This window comes from Falco peregrinus, chromosome 8, assembly GCF_023634155.1.
Source record: "Falco peregrinus isolate bFalPer1 chromosome 8, bFalPer1.pri, whole genome shotgun sequence".
Taxonomy (NCBI): Eukaryota; Metazoa; Chordata; class Aves; order Falconiformes; family Falconidae; genus Falco; species Falco peregrinus.
Window position 1 is genome coordinate 2,432,985 of NC_073728.1, and position 22,071 is coordinate 2,455,055.

Consider the following 22,071-nt stretch of genomic DNA (forward strand, 5'->3'; position numbering starts at 1 on the left):
AACATTTACTTATTCTCAGCAAACATACAGCCTACTGAACACCTTACAGCAAAAATTAGTGCAATAATATCATACAGCTTATTATTTAACATACCTTGCAAATGGTCTGGGGTTTGTTTCTGACAGCTGAACAGTAGCACATGACGGTGGAAGCATGCTGCTTCCTACCCAGCAAGAGAAGGAGGATGCAACGCTTTAACATAAATTTAAAAAGGTATATAGTTCTATGCATATGATTTTTTATATTTTTATTGATTTTTTTTTAATTTGAAATTGATATATCTTATGCTCTACAGCAAAATAAGGCTGAAGAATACCTCCCAGCCAGGTAGCTTGCTGAACAGAAACCAAACCGTGCTGTTGCCTCCCAAGTACTCCTGTTACTTGCGGTATCGCAGCCAACTGCCGTTTGCTTGGCCCACTGTTACAGGTATTGCTGTTCTGTGATCATTTCACAGAATTTAAATCGGTGAATAAGAGACAGATCTAATTTTAAAGGCAATTTTATCTCAAATCAAACATTAAATTACTATATATTGCATGTCCACTTCACTAGAGATATGCTGGGCCACAGTGGGAATACAGAGGTGAGAGACTCGTTCCCAGGCAGTCTCGCTAGCTCGCAGAGGGACAGCGTGTTTCACTGTGTTTATGCAGCGCTGCCCTCGCTGTTTCCAAGCCCCGTGCCAAGTTTGCAGCATGGCAAATTAAACAGCCATTTTAGTTGTGTCAGCCAGGGGCATTCATAAGCTGCAGAAGAACGGAGAGGACGAGTCCCTCACCTTTGTTTCACTTCTTGCTCTTTGTGATGCCTCATCACTGGTTTTGTCAAGGTGGCCCAGTGTTTGCTGTGTGAACTGGAGCTGCCTCACAGGATGGTATTGTTGCATCACCTAGGGGTAAAAATTCTTCTGTTGAAGCTCTCCTTAGTCTTTATTGGCCTCTTCACATCTTGTAACCCTGTTGATTTGTTTCTTCTTGCAAGTGACTCCTGTCCCCTCATACAAAAAACATTCATGATGTCCCAGGAAATAACAGCACTTGGCACTGAACTCATGCTTAGAAAGCAGACGCCAGAGGCCGAGTGTGCAGATTCCCTGTGCATTATTCTTTTCCAAAACAGTCTGAAACACTCGGAATCCTATTGCTTGTACATTTTTTTTTTTTTAAATAGTCTTGACATAGAGGAAAGGGATTTTTTAAGAGTTGTCTTAAAAATCGACCACCATCAAGGCATTACCATTCATTACTCTTTTATATAAAAGACTACCTCCAGGCATACTTGAAGTACTGGTCATAAAAGCATCTGACTGTCTTAGAAACCAAATTATACCTCTTCAGTTGTGCTTACCTGATACCAGCACCGACAGGCACAGAAAGCTGTTTGCCATCCATGTTTGCTGAAGGCCACAGGCAGATGGGAGAAACCCAACCTTTCTGCTGCTTAGAAAATTCATTTTTAAATACTGTAAATACTACTGAGAGGCTTAGTGGCTACCGAGCCAGGGGAAAGGCTAGCACTGTAGAGCTCGATTCCTGATCCTGCAGGTGGTGGCAGTGTTACATTACTGTAACTTTATTGAAATTACTGTTCAAAGAAAGTAAATTCTTGCCTATGTGTAGTTCCGATGTTTTGAACAGGTGAGCTGCCACGCACCACGCTGTGGCTCACGTTGCAGAGCAGGCTCTGAGCAGACAAACGAGATTCCTCTCGGATGAAAGCTAGTGACAGGATGGCTTCCTGAAGTGCTCCAGTTGCTCGGGAGTCAGCGGGATCACACTGGAGCAAAGCTGAAGTAAAAACCAATCCAAAACATGTCCTGCACATCTGGACCAGCTCTTGGCAGTCTGCCTGTGCCCCACCAAGGGGTACCGCTTGCTGTCACAGGCGTAGCCAAAACTCAGGGTAGCGCTACAGTTAGGGGTTACTGTAGCCCAGCGCCTTCTCACAGTTACACCCTGTCCTGCGGCTTTCCACCCTGCAGCCCAAGCAGGGTTAGAAGCAGCAACACGATCTGCTGCAGCTGGACCAGCCGCCCGCTGCGCACACATACCAGGTGCCATGGCCACGGCCATGTCATCAGCCTTTGCACTTCAATGTATGAAGTAACAGCAGCTGCAGGGCCCGAGAGCGGGGGTGCTGCCGTGGGGCTGGGGACCCCACCGGTGAGGTGTGCCGTGCCTCGCTGCAGAGGGGTGGCCACCATGCCGTTCGTACACATGCAGCTGCCGTATGCTCTGTCCTTTTGCACAGACGAAGGTCACTACCGTTTGTCCCTTGCCGGGCGACCTACTTAAGCGTGCTGTATAAACAAAAGTGTGCGATGGCAAGTGCTGTGTGAGAAGGCGCTTTCCCAGCTGTGATTACAGCCAGAGTTCACAGCAAGCAAAACTGACCGGTTTGCTGAGGGCGCTGCGTGGGCAGAGAGGGCACACACAGCTTTGCGGTGCAGGGGTGGCAGGGACGCCAGTGGGTTTCTGAAGGAGCCAGCTTGGCTGGGACAAACCCAAAGCCACAGTGCACAGCCCTGCTTTTAAGCAGCACAACTGCATGAAGCTCAGGTGTGCGTTAGCTTTAGTAGTGTGCTCAGCCAGCCCTTCTCCCCTAGAACGGACACTTGCTGTGAGGAGGAGCGGCTCAGGCCACCGTGAATTAGCCCAGAGTCCTGCCACGTGAGTTACAGTCTAGGACCAAATTTCTGGAGGAGCAGAACGAGCTAATTGCAGCCCGTCCTCGGGCTACTCGGAGCTCCAGAGGTACGCAAGACTTCCCGCCCTATTAAACAAGTATTGCAAATAACATGTATGGATCCCACAGGAATAAATAGTACCGCTGACCACAGAGGAGTTTGCGAGCAGCTGTGTTGAAGCAGATCAGAGTGCAACACCACCACCTGTACTGATGCTAGGTTGTACTGAAGCCACGTGAAAGAGTAAGCTGTGACGACGGTGAGCTGATCCTTAGCTGAAAAAGCATGAAAACTGCCCGTGTTGTAATCATTTTCAGCATATTATGATGTAAGTCATCTGCTTCAACTACTCTTTCCCCAGTGGGGTATGTTGAACAAATTCCACTAACTCTTACGAAGGTAAGATGACGTGTGGTATGATATCACACCCCTAATGAATTCCTTATGTGCTCCTCAAGTAGCCCAAGGCTTATGTGCTCTCAGACCCAGGCATCATCTACCATTAGAAGCAGCCAGTCCTGCCACCTCCTCCCCGTCCCAGTCACGTCAGCACCCAGCCACAGCCACATGACTCAGTCCTCAGTCACTCACCCGACCCCTCTGCAAACCCGCCGGAGGTTTGTTTTGGTAGCACCTGCCAGGCCTTGGACTAAAGCTGGTAAAAGAAAAGTGATGAAAGCAAAGATGTAGCATATCAACAGCACATAGTTTAATAATAAATAAAAATAATGGGTTTGCTGTAAACAGTAGTTTTGTTAATATCAGCCTCACAAGGCAAAGAACGTGGGTCAAAAAGCCAAGGTGAAAGGTGTGTGTTAATTCAAACCAGAGTCCAAGACTGAAGCAGGCACTCATAGGCCGCAGGCACCTGCTACTTGCACAGACCGACACCCCCCCCCCCCCCCGCCCCGGGTCAGGGCAGGTGAAGATTCCCCAGCAGCTGGGTGCGGGCGGAGGCTGCTGGGCAGGTGATGCTCTGGGTGGGCTGGGAGCACTGGGCTGAGTGAGCTCATTTCCTGCCCAGCTCACGTGGGGCCCTGGGCTGAGCTGGGCTGCGGGGCCTGCCCTGCTGACCGACCGACCCGGAGCTCCTGCTGCTTCCCCTGGGACAAGATGCAGCGCTCTATGAAGCTGATGACTGTCTGGGGAATCTCTGTCATCACTGAAGAAGAGATTAAAATTTTGGCAGTCTAATACGTACATCTCTAGATGCCAATTACCCAGCTACAGGAGAGCTATCAATTATGGAGAAGGCTGATGCACCTGCGCAGACAAGGTACGCGCGGCTTTTGGAAGGGTATCTGTAAGAGGTATGGGTGAGGGGAAGGAGAACCACTGAGAGAAAGCTGAATGCAGGGAAGAAAATGCACCAGCTATTAGCTTTGAGACCAGTATTTGGTTAACAAGCATCAACAAAACACGAAGTATGCTCAAGAGACCTTTTCTAAGCACGGAACAGCCCCTGTAGTGCTCTTTGTTGCTTAAGTTTGTCCTTTGGCAAAAGAGGAGGAAACAAACTAAACTAGAAGAGGGGTCTGTCTTCCACTCCTGTGTAAGGAAATACAGAAGGAAGTTTAAGAAACTGAAATCCTGACTGATAATGAGCTAGCAAATACTTCTCCCACCTATTTTCTTTGCTTCCCGCTCTGAAATGAATGTCCTTGCTTTCTTCAGCATTTTGGCTGCTGGTTTTTCAGAGTTTCTAACTGGCAGGCTGTGAAACTGCAGACCTGAACCAACAGCAAGCTCCAGGCTGAAGGTGACTAGGCAGCGGGTGCGATTAGAACTGCAGGGAGAGCGGTTAATGCATGTGCTGTTGCAGTTGTGGAGCCCTGTGTGAGAGAGGGCAGAGCAGCATACACCTCAGATGTGTCTGCGGCACACGGGTAGGAGCTCCCCACGACACCCTCTCCCAGCGCTGTTAGAGGGGTGTATGGGGGCGGCACTCACCACAGAGCTGCCCCTCTTAGGGGGTAACAAAGCCAACATGGGTCTCCAGCACAGCATAAACCACAGAGGTATTGGGAAGAAGGCAGGGGGAAATGGATGCCGAGTACCACAAAGCCCTGAGGAAGGTGAGGGAAGACTAATTTTGCCTGAAAAATGCTGTAGAAATACTCCCTTGCTGTTAGTCTCCTCCTAATCCTAGAACGGTACTTGGACTGGTAAGCAGCCTGTGAGACCTCAGGCTGGAACACCTCTATTAGCTTTGTTTTTTAAAAAAATTTATGCTGGTTAATATCCTATATAACATCTAAACCCCTAGATTTTCACCCCAAACTACTATAATCATGCAAACTACAGTAATTTGGACATTGTGATACAGTAGTGCAAGGATGAGGTGATGTAAGGACAAATGACTTTGTTGGGTGGGGTGGGTGGGAAAGAGGTTTTGCGTGATGTTGCATACAGAGTGACACGAGGGCAGCTGGGGGGGCAGTGTACTTGGCCACAATGCTTTTGGTTAGTTGGTTAGCACAGAGATCCCCAGTCCGATAAAAACAATAGGCTGTGGGGGACAAAAGCTCTTCTTACAAGCCCCACTACGCTGAAGTGAGTCACAGAAAAGATAAAAATTTTATTTTTCTTTTTCTTATTTTAAAAAAAGTATGATAAATGCCACTTAGTAGAAAAGCCCAGGGATGCACCTCACTCTTCAGAAACCTATATCTGAAAAAGGGTTTTTATTGAAAGACATTCTCATTTTTTTATGGAAAGGGTTACTTGGTGCACATGCTGAAATACTATCTTGTTACTTTCAATGAATTATTCTAATGCTAGCTGGTCTCACCTGTACTGACTCCATGCTGGCTTCCTTTAGCTTCTTTTCTGCCTCCTCTGTACAATTCTTCAGATGTTTGACTGTTTTTTCCAGTTCCTAGGTAGAAAAAGAAGCAACGTTAATTTCTATACATTTTTTCATGGCACAAAAAAATTTGCAATGTAACAGAAGGGCTTTCCTATCTTTACTGTAAATTGCTTAGAGTTCTATTATTTAAAAAAACCCATAAAATTCCTGTCTCTCTCCTAATTCAGATATATAGTAAATGTATGTTAAGTTGTCAGTTGGACTTTCTGGAGCAGACACAGTATGATTTATAGGCATATCTTTTGACTGAGTTCATAACGTCTTTCTACCACCTCTTCTACAACTCCATAGATTTTGCACATAAATGCTTCCATGGATGTCTCACCACTTTTTCGTGCTGTTACCACTTTACCTGACATTTGTTTTCCATCTGCTGCCTTCGCCTTCTCTCCACTTCCAGCTGGGTCCCCAGCTGCCTGTTCTGCACTTGCACTTCATGTTGTTTTTTTAACACCACTTGCATCTCGCTCTGCACACTTTTCAACATTGACATACATTTCTGGATGTCGTGTGACTAGAGACGACACAGGAATGAAGTTCCAACAACATTTTAGCAGATCAGTCTCTTCAGGAAACAGCTCAAGAAAGCTCACTTTTTCATAATTTTTTGTCTGATACTCCTCTTCTGTGGCTTCCATTTTTCTCAGTTCAGATTCAATCTCCTGGAAGTTGTTGAGAAAAAAAAAAAATAAAAATCAGGATTTTTTCAGGCTACTGGCTGTTATGTGGGAACTATTTCTGCAGATGTCTGCACATAGTGTCCCTATTTCTTGCCCTATGAGACCGAAGTTAAGAACCCACACCCTGGGGCAAGGGGAACAAGCAGGTGGCAGAGTGGCCAAGGAGCCCAGACTCTCATTTAGGATCAGGTACCAGCTGAAGTGTAAGTTCTACAGCTATGAAGGACGGAAAGGGATTCATCGCTACACAAGCAACACTGGACCCAATCAATCAATAGATTGTATCTACAAAACAATAAAGAGGACAAATGCTACTATAAAAATTAATGGGGGGAGGGGGGACAACTCTATGGCATCATGTTTTATATGGTGGGGGGAGGGATGACAGGAGAAGCCACACAATTGCTGCAGCTGCTATCAGTCTATTCATCTGCAGAATTTGAGTCCAGAGTTACTTTTATTTTCAAGTCTAGCTCCACTGCAAAGGATCAACAACAGTCCTACTCAGTAGGAGAAAAAAGGAGTTTCTCAGCTAGGACACCTGCCTTTATTGACAAACGCGTGCATACCTTCACCCTGTCGGTGTTAGCATCACTGTCTGGCTTGAGCTCTTTGGCTTTTTAGCTTTTCCTTGTAACTGGACAAAGACTTTTCCAGCTCTGTTACTTTATGCTGCAGGTCCCTGTTAGCACCACAAACTTTGACCAGTTTGGAGAAGGATTCTTCAGGGGCTCTCTTTACCTAGAGGAAAAAGTGAGTTCATGTTGTCTGTAAGAATTAGTTCATTCTATACAGCTAATAAGCAGCACACCCAGCTGAAGCTACAGCGCCTGGTGTTTTGACTTTACCACTCTTCTAATAAAACGGGCAAAAAAGTGAATGCTGGGATCTGACTAATACTAAGGTTACGCTGAGCTGCACGATCCAGCCCTCAAGGAACAAAGCAGACTTCCAAACCAGTATTTTATCCTTGGAGATTGCTATACAACCCCAGATGATCCTTTTGAAGTCATTGGAATGACTGATATCAACGCCTTGAGCTTATGTACAATGAGATATATAGTATTGGGGGATACACAGCGGTACTTGAAAAAGTTAAGAGAGCACAGATGGTGCATGGCCACCAAAATGTCTGCCCACCACATGACAAAATTGTTTGTTGTATACAAGTGATGGACAACTCTATGACGAATGGAAAAGGAGACATTTTTGTCATGAGGTGCTCCTGTTCTGTTGGGAAATCATAAAGCAGACCTCTTTCTCTGGAAATCACTCACTGAAATCTTTTAATTCTATCCTTTTTCACCTCAGCAGATTCTTGACAGGCAGCTTTCCTGTAAGCCTCTTGTTCAGTCAGAAACTGCTTCTTCAAAGACTCTAAGTGTTCCACGTATTCTTTTCTCAGTCTTGGCTTTTTCCATTAACTGTTCCCTGTAAAAAGAAATTAAGTTATTCACATTTATATTTAATATGCTTTATAAATAAGAATAGGGAAGACAATTCCATTGTTAATACTTTTGTCCTGGGTATATACTCTGCACTACTACTGTTTTAAGACTGGAATGTGTTTTCGAATATTTCACGTTCCTTTTATTTAAAAGGAGGTTCCAAATAGTTATACAAGGTAAATAGACTTTTTTGGAAAAAAACACTTTAGGACAACTTCAGAGAATTAAATGGCTAAGCCTGTTTAGACAAAGGACAATGAGGAGATTCAGACTGCATCTACCCTCAGGTTTACTTAATAGCGTTCAGTTTTAGGGGGGGGAATTTAAGCAGCTATCCTACGCTCCCCTTGCTATAGCTACTACAGGCTGCTTCAGCTATCCTCGTGGAAGAGCTGTTTGTAGAAGTGCTGTAATGACCCCGGGGCAGCAGTTCCTCAGTGCAGCGGAGCAGGTTGAGGCATCATGACAGGAGTGAGTGGAAAAGCCCATTTCTATGGCTCCACACGAATGTCACCGTGGCCGTGCCGCTGGTGATCAGCGCTGATAGACAGATGAGTAAAGCCGTGGAGCTCCGATGTCAGCGCAAAGTAATGTTTCCCCTGTCGTGGATCTGTCTTACCTGCTGAGCACCAGCTCAGATGGAAGAGCTGAAACTCTTCCCTTCAATTTCGGTTTGGATCAGCTTGCTCTGCAGGGTATTACTGACCTGCAGAACTTCTTCCAAATGAAGAACAAGCTTCTTGTGCTCTGTTCTAGCACTTTCTAGTGCCTTACAAAGTGGCTCCACCTGTGCAGTAACCACAGATTAGATTTATACTTACCCAAATGAGAAAGCTTAGAAAGGAATACTATTTTTTTCCCTTCCCAGTCTAACAGTGTGTTCATCCGCTGTCTGATTCCTGATGTCCTAAGCACAGGCATATACCTGGGAATCCTTAGAACAGCAATCCACTACTGGCTGGCTTAGGCTGAAGGATCACAACTTCTCATATAGTCACACCTTTCTTGGAGGGGGCAGCAGGGGCAGTTCTTTGCCAATAATGAGTGTGTTTAGGTTGTGAGGTAATCCTTTTCCAACTAAGAATTACAAGCCAACATAAAAACAATTCCTTGGAATTTTTTTCCCCTCCATTCTAATAACAAAAAAGTAAAGGCTATACAAACTTCTGAAATCTCTGTTCATATTATGTATCCAGCTGCAGACTGTAAAACCTTCACCTGTGCCAAGGAATGTTTCTTTGAAGAGGAGATGCTTGCCGCCTTCAACACTTGCATAACTACTTTCCTGCTCCACTGCCAAAAGTTGATAGCGTATTTTCGCCTTGATTCATGTGAATGTGTCACGCTATATTGTATTCAGAAAAAGAAAAGGTACTTGGCTCTACACCAAAAACATAGCGGTGGCTGTTACTACGGAAAAATGTAGCATCTACCTGGCTGCTCTGCTGCCTTCCCATGGCAACCGGTTTGGCCTGGCAATGTTCCAGTTCTAACATCTGTATTTTCTGTTGAGCCTGGCTCCTGGAAATGGAGATTGGATTAAAAGAAAAATCATGCATTAAATCAATTTGTGGACATCTCTTCTGAAGCGGTGACCATCTCAGAGTTCAGTTCTCTACCTTAACCAGATTAAGTTCTGCCCGTCACTGAAGTTAAACTCTTTTGCCTACTTGCCACAAGATGCGCCAGGCCTGCCAAGCGTGCACTTAGCTACAAGAACTCGGTGTACTTGGTCCACTAGCACTAAGGATGCTTCAGCGTTGCAGGAAACAACATAGGAAACTTTTCAAACAAACCTGTCCTACAGCTCATTAGCCAGAACCATGGGGAAGATGCCACCTTGCAACTGTATCTGTCTTGACAGACCACAGAAACAATCAGTTCCACTCACATGTCTTTTCTGAGGTTGCTGATTTCAGTGTCCTTGTGTCCCAGCTCAGTCTGTACCGCATCCAGAGCTGCTTGCATCTTCTTATAAGAAGCTAAGACATGCTCCAGCGTGGATCTCGCCTTACTGTTATCATACTTCGCTGCATCCAGCTGGTGCTGCAGGTTTGCCATCTGCAGTACAAGAAATCATTAGGAAAAGGAGCAGGAAAATCAGTCATCTCTTAGAGTCTCTTAAAAGGATTCTTTTATAAGTAACCTGCATGCTTAGTAGTTAGTAGTGCCAAGAGTGCGTAATGGTTCTGAACATGGAAACAGCTTCCTGTAATTATATAACCTTTGTCCTGCCCCTGGTTTAAGCCCAAGCTGAGCGTGGGTGGTGTCCTTGAGGTTTTTTGAGTGTTTCAACCGGTAGTTCCAATGCTTCTTGAACTCCTAGCACCCAGGCTTCAGGAAGTGCTACAGATACAAGAAGCTGGGTTTTCAGTCAAAACCAGTTGTTGATTCTAATGTTTCTTAACCTAAACTTTCATCTATATCTCTTTCAAACAAAAAACAAAAAGGTTTTGATCCCTGTTAATTTTCAGCCATTTCTTCATTGTCATCAATTAGTCAACTGAAATTAACCATCATTCTAATTTGAATTTCATGGTCATAACTCACTGCGTTCAAGTCTCCTTTATTAACCCCAATATACTGTTTGGTTTTCAATGACCTTTGACTGAGAATGTCTATACTATTCTCCAGTTTTTCTCACATGATCTTTATAGCATTTAACAGAATCCTCTGGCTAAACCTAGGTTAATTGTAATTTAATTTTAAATTAAGCATGCCATCATGCCAATCTCCTACACATACCACTTCTGCGACTGCTTAAGCAAATCAAATAACCCTGTCTCTTATTCAGCTGTCTAGTGTGTAAGCAACTGATTTGTCTTGACTATAACCCACAGCCCATATGCAACTTTACGAGTTTTTGTGCATTGACAAAGAACAAGTTACATCCCTGCTCTAACCATACAGATCTAAAAGCAGAAGCATTTTTGTTGGAATTTCAGTCAACCTATCTGTAATAGCTAGCCTCTGATTCTGTTGTGCTGTATAACGTACCGGAAAAAGAGGAAGACAACAAGAGACAATTCACCATGAGCAGGGCAGGGAGGGAATTCTAGCCAAAATATCATGACATCTACGGTATCATCCAAGGATCACTCAAAACTTCCTTCAATTAACAAAGGGAAAAAGCCTTGATCAGCAGGATTATTTGATATAGAAGCAAAGAAAACTTGTACATCTCATTTAAATTTGTCCTTTGCCTATGACTTTGTTCTGAAGGAAAGAATTATTTTGGTATCATTGTCCCCCATTCAGCCAACTGCCACAACATGATGACAAGTTTCTCTCCTCTTGCCATGCCTTATGCAGAAATTCCCACTGCCTTTTGTGAGCTTTTTTATGTGAGTTTATTATCGCATGTGTGATTTGCAGAATAACAAACCAAAAATCTGGGAAATGGCAACGCTTCTGTTTCAGATTTCTAGTTACTCCTTTTACAGGTCCTGAGGGAAGGATCAACAAGAACAATAATTATGCCAGGATTTAGGCAGTTACTGCGAGCTATTTAGGAATAATGAACAGACTTTAGGTTAGGAACGTTACCTTTAATTTTGACAATATGGAGCTTCCCCCTACCCTGGAGCGCATTAAATGCCACTCAGCTCCCTTATAAGCAGCTACTTTCACATCAGTAGACCAGGAATCTAAATGAGATCAGCTAGAGGCTTATCCGAGAGGCTTGTCCTTATACTGATGTTTTTTAATCATCTGTAAAAAGACTCAGTACAAATGGGCATTCTACTTGCAAATCAGTTCAGTAATCATGCATTAATGGTTACTTGCTAGATGAAAAGAATTTATGCTGATGGAATCTTTTCATATTATTGTTGTGTATTCATTACCGTGATTACCACTGCTGTCAGTTTCCTCTAGGTTTAGAAGAGCCTTTAGAAACATCACATGCAAACTAAAGGCCTTTAGTAGTTCTCACCTCCCTCCGTTCCCTGTTGGCTGATACACCTGCCACGGGTCTGCGGGACCTCAGTGCTGGTTTCCTCTCACTGTGGAAGCAGTAAGAAGGGCTAAGAAGATATGACGAGCGCCCACTGTCATACCCAGCTCAGCTTTCAGTTGTGTGCACTGTTGCTCCAGTTGGGCAGTTCTGTCCTCCTCCCCTTGCAGCCTCGCTTGGGCAAGCTGGACATCTTTGCGTAACTCTTGGCAGTCCTGCTGTAACATCTGTACCTGCAATGATATCACAGACTATTCTTTAAGAGGCAGAATTCAGTCAGGCAAATCTAACCAAATTTCACAGCTTAAAAAGTTATCTAACTGGAAAAGATATAGCCTGACCAGCTTCTCCTCTCTTTCTGCTTGTCCCAATCTTACGCAGAAGACCTTTACGGCAAGCGACTCCGTTACTATACGTAATGCAGCATATGTGTTCTTATAATCTCTTTACATGGCAGACAGAACCTAATAGGTTTGCACAATTAAAGATTACAGAAAAGATCAAGCTATAGAAGATGAAGGTGAACACAACACTGAAGGCACTTAAGAAGTCTATCTCATGCCATTTTGTGAGGAATCTTTGTTTTCCTGTTAACTAATAAATATACTACAGAGCCAACTATATCCATCAGAAAACGACAGATGAATTCAACTAAGCCTCTGCTTTTCACAAGATGTATAATTCATATAGTTCAAGAACGTATCCATCATTTTTCCACTTCTGCTATAGAAGAACACACAAGATGATAAAAGGCATGTAGGTGAAAAATCTACTGATTTCCAACAGAACGTTGTATGTTTCAGGAACCTTGATGGTCATCAGAAAAAAGGGAAAAAAACCAACCCTTAGTTATTCAAGTTTTGATACTTTGCATATTCAAAGTATATACTTTGCATATTTTGATACATATTCATATTCTTTTATCCTTACTGAACTGTTGCTATGAATTCAGAAGTGTTAAAATGACTGCATGTGGCTTGTGCATGTACACCTGCAGAGAGGGAGGTTGGTTTTATTTGAATTACGTGTAAGACAGTTCATTTCTACCATGAACTGTGGCCCCCCCTCACATTCCAAAACAGCTAGATAATACAAATACAGCTGAGAACCAAAATCTAACTTTGTCATCATGACAATTAATACTCCCAGAAGGTTTAAGATCTCAACTGAATGTTTTTCAGAAATTGCATTTTCTATCTATTTATCAGTACCTCAATTCTAAAGAGGCTTGTTTAGCTTGGTGAAGAAGAGGTTAAGGAAGGATCCAGTTGTGTTTGACAAATCTGAGAGGCAGTTACAAAGATTATGAAGTTGAACTCTTTTCAGTCGCATTGAATGATTTAAGAAGGGGCAATGGTGCCAAATGTAAGCTTGGAATGTTCAGATTGGATGCTGGAAGAAAAAAATCTTAACTGGCACATTACTGCAGCACTATAATAAAGTAGCTAAAGCAGCCACGGAATCACAGTCCTTGAACTCTGCTAGACAAATCCACCACTGCCCCAGTCCAGTGCGATACTCCTACTTTGAGCAGGAAGTTTGATTACGCGATCTCTTCTGATCAATGTCGGTACAAAATGTTGCTGGTTTAAAGTTTTTAAACTGATTTCTACGCATGACATCCAAGTCCTTGCTCTTCCTCCCAGCTAAGAAAACAAAAACAGTCAGAAAAGAGGATCCAAAGTTTCTCAAACCTGCTTCTGTTCTGTTTCTAGCATTGGTTCCATGTCCTGTACATGACACATCATAGTTGCTTGGGATTCCTCCAAGGACTGATGCAGGCTGATCTCCTGGGACAGCTGTTGTCTTAGCTAGAAAAAAAATGAACTCTTTCTGACCCAGGTCTAATTAAGTAGATCAAACAAATACTTCCAGATCATATACAAAATATGTGTCTGGATATTTAGTTATGAGCTGGCTGGCAGGTTCCTTTGGGTTGTGCACAATCCAAAATTGCACCCAGAATGTTATTCAAGGATCATCTTCTTCAAATCTTCAAATAAGAGTTGGCAAATTCAGCCTCCTACTAAGCTCCTTGCTGTTGTACTTACCTCCTGCAGTCGACAGTTAATCTTCCGTTTTGCGTTCCTCAGCTGCAATCACTACATCCACCTAAAGAAGATGAAAGCAACAGATATTTTAATTCTTTCATGTTTGTAACTATTACAAAAGCAACAGGTATCATAAAATGTAACTGCCATGCTAACACCCAGAACATGATTTCTATCTCCAGTCTGATGTTCTGTGTTCTGAAGCACTGAATGTAAGCGTGGGAACACTAAGCAGCAATGTGTTCTTTGATACAATTAATGAGAATGAGTGACATACTGCACTGAAGTTTCTTTGGGGAAGATACTAATAAAGTGCAAGAATGAAATACCAGAGAAATGTAACTTCCTGGAAAAGCAGAAAAGCTATTGAGAACTCTGTGCATGAAAGCCAGGATGAACTTAAGCCATAAAGATGAAAGACTTGCAAATCTCAAATACTTTTTATTGCTGATTTCCCATGCATTTTTTTAATTGATGAAAGCACAGATTTTCATTGTCAAAAGTGTTTGATCCTACTGCCAACAATAAATCATAAACTCTTTTTTTCCAGCTCAGTATACTTTCTATTTAACTATGTCTGAGATGAACGTGTTTAAAAACAAGTCTGTTAATCCTTGAAACTATAATAAGGTCATCTTTTGTACCTTGGATGCAGTTGTAATCTCCAGAGCTTTACTCAGCCTCTGAACTTCTTCTTTCACTTTTTCTTCAGCCTTTTTCATATTACAAAGGTGTCGGTGCAACTTCATTGCTTCTTGCTGTACAATCTTCATTTCTTGCAAATGCTCCTCGTGGACTGCACTCAGGTGCTGCTCCAGCTGGGCTGCCAAGAAAAAGGCAAAGAACTTCCACTGACAGAAAAAGCATATGGAGGGACAATGAAGGGCGAAGTAATAGGAAAAAACCCTTTTTGCTACCTGCATGCTTTGGATTCAGCTCCTTTTCTGCCTGCAGCTGGAAGATGTTTGCTTGCAGTGGCTGCGCAACGCTCTCTAGGCGACACATGCGCTTCCCCAGCGCGCCGCAGTCCCTCCGCAGCGGGCTTTCTCCGGGCCGGCGCGGGGGCTGGCTGGGCGGCTGGCGGCCGTTCCCGCGGGCCTGGGGCGGAAGGGACGGCGGCTGGAGGGGCGACGCCCGGCGCTGCGCACCCGGCACCGCACCGCCGCGCTACCGGCGCCCTTCGGCCGTGGGGCCGGAGCCCCCCGCGCCCTCGGGCTGCGGCAGCGCCCCCGCCGGCACCGCTCCCCCCGCCGCAGCGCGCGGCTAACGGCGCACGGGCTGAGGGAGATCGAGCACCGGGAGCCCCCCGGGAGGACGGGAGCGTACCCGTACTCGCACCCCTGCCCCTCCCTATCTCAGCCCGCCGTCGCCGAGCGCCTCCAGCTCCGCACCAGCGCGCCGGTTTGCCCCTCCACCGCCCTCATCCGCAGGCGCAGCACCACGAAGGCCCTGACGCTCCCGGGCACGACGGCCGGCCTGGCCATGGCCCCCCGCCCCCGAGGCGTCCCCGCGCCGCACCGGGCCCCTCGCCCCCTCCCCCGCAGGCCCGGCGCGCGCAGGCGCGGTGTCGGGGCACGCTGGGAGCCGTAGTCCCCCCGGCCGCGGGACGCCGGTGGCGGCGGCGGCGACGGGCGGGAGGTGGCGGTGGCGGCCGCCCCGGGCTCTCCTCCTCGTACCAGGGTGCCCGCCAGCCGCTGCCGCTGAGCGGGGTCCGGGGATTTGCACCGGAGAGCCTTCCTCGCACCTCCGCCAGCCACCGGCTGCCGGCGGGGCCGGGCGCTGGGGCAAGGGCAGGCGCTAAGGCGAGGGCGCTGAGGCGCGGCTGGGCGCTGAGGTGAGGGTGCTGAGGCGCGGCTCGGTGCTGAGGTGCGGCTGGGCGCTGAGGAGAAGCCAGGCGCTGAGGCGAGGCATGGGCGCGCTCCTCTCAGGGGGCGGTGGGACCCGGTGGCGTGATGGCTGTCACCCCCATGCCGGTGAAGCGCTTCAGGAGGGCATGGCTGCCTCAGCTACCACTGCTTTCTTCTCACCTCTCACAGTGCAGCACATTTTACAACAGAACACTGAAGTATTTTAGCCTTTGAAGGGGGTTAGGATCAGCTTGCGGGGCATGTAGGCTCAAGCAGGAGCGTGGTAACCCCGAGGGTAACAGTTATCTTTACCCAAGATCAATCTACTGTGTATCAAATGACATGTTCACTTTGGCCCCTTTAAAAAGACCCTTTTAAGGGTCTTTTAATACAGATCAGTAATCTTACCGAGCTACACTGTCTCCACTCTGCATCGGAAGTGCCAGTCTTATACAAAGGTACCGCTTTGGCCTACTGAATTTTATTTTTGTGCAGAGAGGGAAACAGATTTTGTAGCCTCCTGGTTAGAACATACAGCTGTGAAACTGGAAATGTGGTCTCTGAAGCAGGCGTCAAATAACATGCTGCAACTCTTCAGCATTAGATATTCTGGGGGCTCAAGCAAAGCTGTTTTAAGATACCTATTGTCGCTTTTGGCAGCTCATCTGGCCTCTAAGAAGCATCTGTGTGTGACTTAACTCTTCCTATGCATTGAACAGGGAACACGAGGACCTGATTCCCAGCTGAGGGTTTCACACAGGATCAAGCACCACAACGCATGCGGTGTGGCAACATCTGAATACCTTTTGGCGACCTCTCACCTGGGCTGAGCTTTGCCTGAAGCTTCTAATATGTTGAGGTAATACGTGTTTTGGGGTGAACTGGTTTGTAGGGCCTGTTAAGATCCTAGTATTTTATATATATCTATATCTGGAAGTGAAAGGTAGATTTTTACTGAATTTTAAATCTATCTGTAGATGGCAGCAGAGAGGAACTGTTATTTGTTGGAACACCTAAACATGGTGACTATGCATTTTATAATTTGTGCAACTGCAGCTAGTGGCTATCCATTACTGCTGAAAATTTTGCATTCTGTTGATGAATATAATTGTTTTGATTTAAGTATCTTTTGGCATGACTTATTTGAAGAGTTGTTTTTTATTTTATTTGAATTGTTGCAGCTTTTCTGAGCAAAGAGGGTGATATTGCAGACAGGCCAACACTGCATTTGAACAGTAATCTGTGTGTGATAAAGATATCCTCAGCTGATGTAAGGATGTTGTTGCTCCACTTGAGAATTTGCTCCAGGAAGCCTTTGCCTGGGGGATGTTGCCAGGAGGCTTGTGAAGAAACATGGGACATAAGGGAATATAAAAATCACTAAGGAAAAAGGAGATTTAAAATGATAAATTAAGTATTAAGCCTCTCAGCTTAGGAAGGGCTGCATAAATAACACTGAATATTAAAAGTAATGTAGCTTTTATTGTATAATTTCTCGATAATTGTTGGTCGTGTACTTAGGCTGTTCTTTAGTCAGATGATATTGATACAATAGCTATGTAGCGATGCCTAGTTCATGCAGTAGAAGAGCATGTGTAGGAAGTGAGAACATAAAAGAGCAACCGATATGTAGGTCAAATGGCGACTATATTTCAGATATCCTTTCATGAGCTGAAACAGGGTAATAACATTTGACAAAATGATAGCTAATTCTGAAGGCACTGTATAAATTTTTAAACAAACAGATCAAACACCCTCCTTAATTTAGTTTCCATTAAAAGAACTGATTGCTCTGATCTTTTTATTCACGTTGTTTATTTTACTTTCAGAAGTTGGTATATAGTTCAATAAGAGTAAATTCATATAAAAAATGTAGGAATCTAATGTATGCATCTAACTTTCTGTAGCATGTTTTCCATGGGAAAGTTTTAAGATGACAGCTGTGATCAAAGAACTGAATGTTGAAAGCTGAAGTTAAGGATCTGATATTTTTTCTGCTCCAAATATCCTACCTGACAGTTTCACAGGAGTCTTCAAAATAACCTAAAAATGGTATTTTATTTTATTTTAATATAAGTTGTATGGCAATGGGAGGTGGGGCAGGCAAGTGCATTATGATGACAGATACCCTGCTTTGTTCTTCAAATCAGTATCATTTCCTCCATAGTTTGCCACCTACATATAAGCCTGGTGGAATCATCACTTCTGCACAAAGTTCCAAGCTGAAGTGGGATAAGATGGTATTTTGGTTTCTGGTTAAGAACATCAGTGTACTTTTGTTTCTTGTCAAAACGCCTATGCGCACAGCAGCTCACGTATCTCAGCAAAACTTTCATGTAAATGATATGTATTTAAAAATCGGATCATCCATATAGTGTTTTATTATTTAAGCAGTTTTATGGCTCCAGTTTATTTTTGTATATTGTCTCCAATCAGCTTTTCAGTCTGATTTCACATTTTTCAGGGAATGGGACTTTTCCTGGGAAGTTTTTCCATATTTGAATAGAGCTTACTGCTTAAATGTGCTGTTATGTTTTCCTTTCTTGTAATGACATTTCTTTTAGTTTTAACGTTTTTACTGTTCTAATAATTTTATTTCTACTTAATGTGCTATGTATTTGTAGATAATTATGTGCTACAATTGTCATTAGTTAAGAAATTTTATTCCAGCATATGCAAAATTCTTTCCTTCTTCATAGTTTTGTTGATCTTTCTTGAATTCCTTCTACTGTTTTGTGGTAGAAGTGAAGTCTTTGTTCAAGGTGGAGTCTGAGCTGTCAGGCCTTCTGCAGTGCTTGTCTTTAGAATTCTTTTAATCTTGCTCAGTTACTTGCTTATGCAGAATGCTTTGGTGTGAAGGTAAATCGGAGAGCAAACGCTAGTGCAAAGATCTCTATTTTGGATTACTTGGATGGTATGAGAGAATGCTGCAGCAGTAGGTAGAGCTTGCAAGTTTGAATTGAAAGGTGGGATAAATCAAATCTGCTAAATTGGATCAGTTTGTCCATCCAGGTTAGCATTCTGCAAAGGAAGGTACTTTGTAGGAGTAAGAGCCTCAGCTGTATTCTGTCACTGCTGTAAGTCTGCTTTCCTTGAGTGCTGCTTTGATTAGTTTATCCCCATCTTCTAAGTTGTCCTTTTTTATTGCATCAGCTGTAGAAATTGTTAGCTGAAAGTTTCCTCTTCAGAATGCTTCATGATTTTTATTCATCCTGTCTGGTACGGTTTATCACTAATGAGAAACCAGCTCCTTAGTTTGCTTGGTCCATGCTGCCAAACTCCAACATGTTTTAATTTAATTCTTATAAAGCACATACACGAGGGTGGGGTTTTTTTTATTCTCATCGCTTGCACATATAGAAGGGTATCAGCATAAATATGCTGAAAGCACTGTTCTGTGATCCATCCTTCAAACTCTCCTTCGCTGTTACATCTGCAAAACCTTGTGAGAATTTGGATTATCAGTGTATTTCTACCACTGTGGAGGTTTACTGGCAATAACTCATTACTTTGTGCTGCCCAGTCTGTTTGCATCCATCTGTTCTTTGTAGCAACCTGTCAGATGTTTAGGAAAGCTGGAGACCAGCTTTTGAGTAGAGTGTAATGAGAAGATCATCCCTGGCTTAGTGTTATTAGCTGCTATAGAGTCTTACAGTAAGTATATTATTAATTAGATATATTACATAATAATATAGCATTGTAAATATTCCATATAACATATTTTTTCTTCCTTATGCTGCCGGGATTGATAATCCTTATTTTGTATACCAGATAAAGAACAAAGTTCAGGTTTTATCTCTCTATGCTTACCTGCCTTGAATCTGCCATCGTTTCCCCCTCCTCCCCTTTTTTATAGCGAGCTAACACAATATTTCTTCAGTTTGACAACTTTGTCTCAGACAAGGAGGGATTATAGTAGAAAATCACAGAATCCTGAGATACCCAACTCACGTGTTAGATCAGTACTGCTGACAGAAATCAATTTTCTTCTGCAAGTATGGTATAAGAATGCTTATACAAACCAGTGAATGTAACATTAATGTTTCATTGAAGATGCTGCTGTATTAAAAAATTAATCCGCAGAAGAGTACTTTTATTTTTCAGTTTCCTTCTTATCTTGTTATTATAAAATTAATATACTGTGCTAATACTCTGATTTATTTCATACCGGGTAGACGAGAGCAAAAGGGAGGATGGCTTAAGCTTTCAGGTGCCTAACCATAGAGGTCTAGTGCCAATTTAGATATTGCAAGTCACTGAAGATATTCTCACAGCTGTGTTCTGTCTTTACTTTGTAGGCACAGAAGAAATCCATAGTTAAAATGTTGCAAAAATAAGAGTCATGTTTCTCCTGCTTTGGCTTTCCTTTCAATTTGTTGCAATTTCAGTAATTAAAAAATGAACATGATGTATACCTCATGTACAATGTACTGGCTATGAAGGCTCTTACTCTCTAAAAAAGCGAGGATGCAGAACTATTTGTCAGTCTTTTTTGCACAACTTTTTGGACAGAACAAATGACATTCTTCTCAAATGTCATCTTGATGAATATTGCAATAGATAATATTAATATTTCTAGTGTGTAAATGCATATATGAGAAGTGCGGAACACTTTTAAGATAATTGGCATTTTATCTGTGTTCTATTAATTTGCTTGAAGAAGGGTCTGATAAGAAGGCTATTTAAGTGGTATATTGATTCTAAATCAGAACTTTCACTTTTGGAAATCAGGAAACAGGCTATAGAGCACTAGACTAAGGGACAATAAATTTTTGAAAATGTATCAATTTGCTGTCCATCTCCTCTTTGAGAAATCCGCAAAATATGAGATAGCATCTGCCCCTTTAGGAGTACATAAAAGTCTTATTGCTTTTAATAAAGAATGTTTTTTATGGCACTCAGGTTTACTTTTTAGCAAGTAGCTACTAGCCAAAGTGTAAATATTTATAATTTTTAACTTCTGTGTACAGTACTAATAAATGAGAAGGGCAAGAAATCATGACTCGTTGATATCATTCCTGTTTCACTCTAAGAAACGGGAGCAGGATCGGTTTCTGTCTTAATTAGTTCATATGAGCTTATTAGACCAGCTCATTATCTTCAAGGGTTTAGCATTAAAAACCTAATGTGGCACTAGACGTTCTTTCATTTTTACCTTTCAGAGACACATACCACTTTTCAGGCACTGAACTAAAAGAATCCAGAATTCAAGTATAATCAAAGTGTCATTGTACATGACAAGTTAATGCATAAATTTTGGGAGATTTAAAGATAAGTGACAAGTCTAAATGTCATCTGAACCAGTCAAACATGATAGTCCTGCAATGACAGAAATGTTTGTCATTATTTCAATTGTCACTCTTTGCACCTCTTTCACGGAAATCAAGTGAAATCATTAGAGAACGCTTGGTACGCTGAGATTACAGAACAGTGACCTACACTCCTGCTGAGAAGCAGTATTTCATGTAAGCAGAGTACAGTGAATTCTGCTAGGTGTTTGAATCCATTTTAAACAGATTGTCAGTAGTACTCCTACAAACAGTAACATTCCTTACTTACATCTGTGTAATTCAACAAAGCGTGAAACAATTGCATACATTTTGTGAAGACGGAAGAAAAATTCTGTTCTTTGTAGGGTTCTGTCTTTTGTTTTAGCAGCTGGCAGTGGAAATGCTGATTTTAATTATAAGAAAAACATTGTATGAATGCAAGAATATATATAATAGCTTTTATTGTTTTCCATATTATTACTTTCTATACGTTCTGGCCGCCTGGCTGAAAATCTCCAATGCCAATATGTAATATCACAAGTTTCAGCTGTTAAGTCAACAGCAATGCTCTTAGTAATGTTTTTTTCCTACTTTTAAATTTAAAATTGAAAGCTGTAAATCCTATTTAAGTGCTTTTTATAAAATAGAATTAAATTCTGAGTGAGGGTTTGCCTCTTGCCTTAATGCCAGTGACACAGAAGCTTAACGTATCTGCTGGCCTATTTTTGAAGTGCAGGAGTCTCTAAGGGTAAGGCACTGACATGATAGAAGAGGTAAATGACTTGTGTTTTCAATTTGTTACTAGAAGAATGACTTCTTCAGAACAAGTAAACAACAAACCAGGAGAACCCCATCAGACAACAAGAGAACTAGCATCGGATTTAAACCGGAGATGCATAGAAAACAAAGGCAACACACAGGGTACATTACATTGTAATTAACTTTTTAAATTTGACTTCAGGAATTGTTTATGCAATAAACAATAAAGAGGAACATATTCTTTTTGAATATGAACAAAAGTCAGCATATAATGTTGGGAGAGATTTTGCCTTACTATATGCTAAATGTGCATGTGCAGTCTTTGAAGTGCTGTGCTATTTGTGTGTGAATAACCAGAGACTGCTGCATAAGCTTTGGTTAGAGTGGCCCAAATCCTGGGAATTGCGGACTGACACACGCTGTAAACCAGATGCATGCACAAAAGGAGAATACAGCTTGCCTATTTTCACTTCAAATTCTTGTGTCCGCTTTGTGCAGAGTC

The 22,071-nt window shown here is 43.0% G+C and overlaps 1 long non-coding RNA gene across 1 annotated transcript; it reads right to left on the reverse strand.

Annotated features, from left to right (window-relative positions):
- Positions 1–134: 134 nt before the first annotated feature.
- On the reverse strand, positions 135–15,136 carry LOC114013175 (uncharacterized). The gene is made up of 12 exons (XR_008748374.1): positions 14,611–15,136; positions 14,338–14,516; positions 13,694–13,754; positions 13,337–13,453; positions 9,121–11,875; positions 8,394–8,474; positions 7,546–7,670; positions 6,809–6,980; positions 6,153–6,221; positions 5,912–6,073; positions 1,673–5,568; positions 135–960 (listed from the first exon to the last, which is right to left on the reverse strand). It is a non-coding gene; the product is annotated as an uncharacterized LOC114013175 (long non-coding RNA).
- Positions 15,137–22,071: the final 6,935 nt, after the last annotated feature.